We start from the raw sequence: 5,831 nt of genomic DNA on the forward strand, positions 1-5,831 counted from the left end.
GCCACTTTTAAATTTATTTATTTATTTATTTTTTGCTACACTGGCCATTTCCTAAATGTTTTGGCTACGTTGCAGCCATTTTAACAAATGTTTCTGCCACGCTGTAGCCATTTAATAAATATTTTCACCATATTTTAGACATTCAATTAAAAATATTCACTGCATTATAAACGTGATTTTCCCTACGTTGTAACCACTTATAATGTTCCCTTAACGATTTAAATTTTTGACACCTTATGGCCTTCTAAAAGTATTAATTAAATTTTTTTTTTATATTGTGACCATTTAATTAAATGGCCATAATGTAGCAAAGAAATTAAATAAATTTTTTTTTACACGGTGACCACTTAATGATTTAAAATTTTGCTATATTTGGCCACTTAATGATTTCATTTTTTTGCTGTACTGTGGCCACCTAATGAATTTAATTTTTGCTATAATGTGGCTATTTTTAAAAAATTAATTTAATGGTCATAACATAGGGGGAAAAAATGAATTAAGCGGCGACAATGTAGGAAAAAAATTAAATAATTTTCTTGCTATGTTAAGGCCGCTAATAATTTTTAATTTTTTATTTTACCGTGTTTTGGTCACTTCAGTCTTTCTTTATGTGGCCATTTAATTTTTGGTATATTCTGACCACTTTTTTTAAGGCGCTGTGGCCACTTTAATTTAATTTTTTTTGCCTCAAAAAAAAAAAAAAAAAACCCACAAAAAAAGAAAAAAACTCAAACAAACAAACAAAATTTTTAAATTATTTTTATAATTTTTTTGTCGATATTTTTTCGAGCCCATCCCGGGCTCTGGCTGGGGTTTGGTATCTGCTGGGGGATCCCGATGGAATTTGGGATGAGGAGTGGGAAGGGGGGGGGGTCCCCCTCGTGCTGCAGTTCCACCGTAAAGCCACCAGGTGGCAGCATTGAACTTCCCGAGCGCCAGCGCCGCCGGGACTGGGAGCGACTGGGAAAACTGGGAGCGACTGGGAAAACTGGGAGCGACTGGGAAAACTGGGAGCGTTGGGGCACTGCTGGGCAGGGGAGTGGGAGAACAAGTGGGGGCTGTTTGGAGAGGGAATCCTGCCCTCCACGTCCAGCTGGGTGCCCGAGGATGTCACGGCATCAGCTCTCAGCATTCCCAAATCCCCGTGAAAAATCCTTACTGGCACTCCAATAACTCCCGTATCCCAACAACTGCTGTGTTTCCCATCGCTGGCTCCAGCCCTGGAGGTTTCAGGCACGGCTTGATAAGGGAAAACTCGCTTCTCAGTGTGCTTTTGGGGCATTGACAATCCGTTCTCCTGGCTCTTCCTCGCTGTCTGGGAAGTCTCTTCCCCCCCCTCCCCGCAGATCACATGGTTTGAAGTAGAACTTTTCCTTAAAGATGTCTGATTCTTCCAAGATAACCCTCCCTGCTGGCAGAGGCTGCTGCACACGGAATCATCCGTCGCCCCGCGGCGCTTTCCAGGAGTTGGAAGTTTCCCGGGGATGTGGGCAGTTGTTTTCCTTTATATTTTAGTCCTGGAAAGCGAAGCCCAGCTGGGAGAAGGGAAGGGAAGGGACTGGCTGGTGGATGTTGCTCTGTTGGGTGAACGGTGCTGCTGGGCTGGGGGAGGATTTTAGGGATGAGAGCCAGACCCTTCCCTGGGGTAGGGGAGGGGCTGCAGGTTGTGCATCCCTGAACCCAGAAACAAGGGCAGGGGAGTGAACATCCCCAATCTGGGCTCAGGAGGTGGGTGTGTGTCACCAGCACCTGTTTATTTTGGGATGGGATGCCCAGGGAAGGGGGGCAGATCCCAGGGGAGCCCCTCCCAGGGGGCCAGAGGCTCCCGCTGGCATCAGGGCTGGCTCTGCTGGTGGATTTGGCACCGTTTCCTTCCAAGGCATCTCGGCACATCTTGTGCTGAGGCGGCATCTGAGGACACGGGTCCTGCTGCTTCCCGTGGTTTGTGTTGATTTTTCTCCTCTGGCCCTTCCCCCCCCCCCAAAAAAAAAACCCCTCACACACATCCCCAGCTCTGCACAGCTGGGAATATTCAGGCTTCATCCGGGGTTAATTTTGGGCAAGGGGCTGGCTGGCCTTAAACCCGTCCCAGGGAGCTGGATCTGAATTGCCTCGTGCTTTCTTTATGGGAATATTTCATTCTCTTACTCCTGAACCCATAAGGATGCTTCGGGATAATATTATTCCCTCAAAAAAAAAAAACCCAAAAAAACCCAACCAACCAACCAAATCACCCTGAATCGAGTGGGAACAAGAGTTGCGTCACAGGGCTGAGGTGTGTGAGTTGTTTTCACGGTTTGTGATGGGGTTTTCTAAGCCCAGGAAACTTGATGGTTCTTCATTTGTGGGAATGGGAAACCTCACTTTCCCGAAGTTGTCTCTGTCTCCACATGACGCTGCTGGGCACTCCAGAGGCTCAGGGATCCCTGGATGGGGGGGTTGAGGGGCTGGAGACGCTTTTTCCACCCGAATGAGCGGCAGAAAAACTCGGGGTTTGAGGATGCAAACTTGTGTAGGAAGTGTCGGCTTTCTGTGGAACACTTTGTCTCTTCAAGAAAAACAACCACCAAAAAAGCCAAATGCGGAGTGTTTGTTTTTATCCCTGGAAATATTTATCAGTTTCCCGAGGAGGGAGGGGAAGGGGACGTTTCCCCTCCTTGTCCCAGATAATGGTGATGGGTTTTGGAGGGGAGGGGGTCAGGTTTGACCCTGCCCAAGGTCTCCCCTCACAGCCTGGGTGCTCCTTGGTGAGGGCAATGTCGATGTTTTTGGGTGAAGGGCCTTAAAGTGGGGTGGCATCTTGCAAAACTGAGCTCTGATGGCGTCAAAACCTGGCCTGGAGGACTTTATTACGTTGGTTTTTGCGTGGTCAGGGTGGTTTTTAATTTTCTGTGGTGCTTACCGAGTCTGAACAGTGGGCTGTTGCAACCAGCTCTGTCAAACACCACTTCTGCAGCCCCAAAGACCCATCTTTGGACTCTTGGTGCAGTGAAGGCAGCTGTTGTGTCTGGGTACATCTCTGTGAGCGGCACAGTCAGGCAGAGGAGCAAGGGATGCTTTGCTTGCCTGGCGCAGGAGTTTGGTTATGGATGGTTTGGGCACCTTGGAAACCCCTTAACTGCTGGGCACAGCCTGTGCCCGTGTTTTGGGTGGGTGGAAAGCGCCTGTCCCCCAGCCCTGACACAGAGCAAACCCCAAATGTTAAATTATCCACCAGCACCTTCCCAAAAACCCCATCAGAGGAGCTTCCAGGGGCCCTTCCTCGGGCCGGCAGAACATCTGGAGAGACGGGAAATGCTTCCTCCTTGCCCTGCCACAATATTGCTTTGCTCAACCAAAAATAAATTGGAAAAGAAAATTGGCCGTTGCATCAATTTAGGGGCGAGTTTATAAATTCTGCAGCTAAGCAATCCCCCCCAGAAGATGATGTATCGTCGCATTAACCGAAACGCCGCGTTCCGTGATTCGCCTTTATTGCCGCTGCTGGTGGCAGACAGAAAAACAGATTACACTTGAGATCAAATCGATGGGAACTTTATTTACTGGCCCCCCTGAACACATATTTCTGGGCTTTATAAAAACATACGGCAGATGCTGCTGATGGGACTTGTCTCCTTGTTAAAAAGCAATTTACCTGCCGGGGGGTTCTGGGGCCGCGGTTTGCGGCGTTACCTTTTTACCTGCTCCTCCAGATTTGTTTTCATCCCAGGGTTTGACAACTTCCTTAGAGGCTCTCATTGGTTTTCTTTTGGGCTGTGCCATCAGTTGTTTAGGATATGTGGGAAGGAGTAGGATTTTTTTTTTTTTTTTCCAGGCAAGGTTCAGGAAAAGTTGCTTTTCTCAGGGTTTCTACCCCAAACTCAACTGTTCTAAACTTTTGTTGTTTGTGGAAGAACCCTCTCCCGGCCAAGCCACAATCCATGAGCTACAACTTCTCTCTGCAGCTGTCCAGGTCACTTTATTTAAAGCCATTTCCATGGTGGAACAAACTAAAGCCGAAAAGGCAGCTGGAAAAGCCCCCAGCTGTGGGATTTGTGGGGTTCATGCAGCGGCTCTTTGAGCCTAAACCTTATAACCAGCACCCAGGGGTGCTGCCCTGGGGCTGGAGTTATCCTGCCATGGCACTGGGGATCCCAACCATTCCCAGGGAGGGAAGGGCAGAGCAATGAGCCCCTCCCAGGAGTTTGGGCCGTGCCTGGAGCCCACAGCAAAGTGCACTTGCTGGTTATAGCCCAGCCTTGTCCCCAGTTCTCCCCTTTTTGTGAGCACTTGGTGGCTGAGCTGGGGACAGTCCTGATTTATAAAGGTTTCTGTGCTCCAGGGGCTGGGGCCCACTATTTGGAAAAAAAATCATTTGTGTGAGGAAATTCATTAACTTTTAACAAAGGGAGGAGAAGGTCTGTCCAATCTCCTGTGCTCCAGTTGTGTCAGGAGAGGATTTGCAGCTGGCTGAGAGGGGCCTTTCTGGTGGCACTCAGGTTCAATTCAAGGCTCATTAAAGAAGATGGTTTTAAGCAGAAGATTCCTGACAGTTTGTGTATCCTCCTTGGCTCGTGGAACCGTCTGGAGTTACGGAGCCACCAGAGTGTTTTTTTCTCTCTCAGTCCTGTCTGGGCTCCTTAGAAACAATGGCCCAACATTCCTTCCCCATGCTGTCAGCCCCGTATTATGGGGATTAGCCCAAGCCCCTGGTGATGAACCCCTCCCTTTGGCCTTGCTGGTTTGGGTTCCCATGCCCTGGGACCCCACTGTGGCATTCCAGCACCATTCCAGCATCCCAGCCCAGCAGCTCCCGGCGCCTGGGACCGGCTCTGCAGCCGGGGGATGGTGGTGTGAGGGCTGTGAGCTCCCAAAGTGCCCTCTGTGAGGGCTCCAGTGTGGGGTGGCACAGCCAAACCCGGGGGGTGCTGCGGGCTCTCTGTGCTGCTCCAGCCCTGTCCTCTGCTGACCCGCCAGCTCTGCCAGTGCCGGGGCTTTTTTTGGGAGGGTCACTTCGGGATGTGATCCCCCAGCAAGGCACTGCTTTGACTTCCAAACCTTTTTGAGGAGCTGGGGGTGCTTTCCCCTTGATGTAAAGCGCTGGAGTGCTTCACCAACACGACACGGGGTGTTATTCCCCACCGGGCCCTTTCCCCACCGGAGGGGACCTTTGGGACAGCTGGTGTCACAACGCCACCAGAGCCTCTTTCCATGAGCAGTCTTGGCAGGGATGTCACTTCCCATTTGCCTCATTACCTACACGTTTGCTGGACCTTTAACCACCCAGGACAAATCAACGTTCCCCCTTCAGGCAGGAGGGGAGGGAAGGACCCCACAGGTCACCCGGTCTCGTTGCTGTTGTGTGTGTGTGTCGGCATCTCCAGCGTGTGGGACACACTTGTGACTGTTCCAGCAGCAAAATGTTTGAAGCAGCCACTGATTTCCCTTTGATCCCTGTAAACACTATACAGTAATCAAAGTTTAAGCTGCTTTGGGTGAAATAATTGCTTAACAATCATATAAGACAAAGTGATTCAACAAATGACAATTAGGACTTGTGATCTACGGAACAGATGCATTCAGTGTAGCATATTATAATGTGCTAATACGAGATTGACAGCACAATAATAGGAGAGAACAGCCACTCAGCCTATAATTCCAAACCAAATGTGAGGCTGTCCACAGAGCTCAAATCCGAACAGGCTGTAAAAATTAGAGGTAAGAAGGCACAAGTTTCACAAAGACTCATTAGCAGGTTGGCTGTGAATTTCCAAGGAAGGGGAGGCAGGGATGATGGGGTGGGGGGGGGGGGGGGGGGAATAAAAATTCCTGCTGGAGGATTCACTCGCGAT

The 5,831-nt window shown here is 49.5% G+C and overlaps 1 protein-coding gene across 3 annotated transcripts in view; it reads left to right on the top strand.

The window, feature by feature from the left end:
* The window catches only part of PEBP4 (phosphatidylethanolamine binding protein 4), a 73,615-nt gene that overhangs the window by 10,605 nt on the left and 57,179 nt on the right, over positions 1–5,831 (top strand). The window lies entirely within an intron of this gene.

The sequence above is a fragment of the Empidonax traillii genome, unplaced genomic scaffold (assembly GCF_003031625.1).
Source record: "Empidonax traillii isolate 1590-97213 ecotype Southwest subspecies unplaced genomic scaffold, ASM303162v1 scaffold1379:size164548, whole genome shotgun sequence".
Classification (NCBI taxonomy): domain Eukaryota; kingdom Metazoa; phylum Chordata; class Aves; order Passeriformes; family Tyrannidae; genus Empidonax; species Empidonax traillii.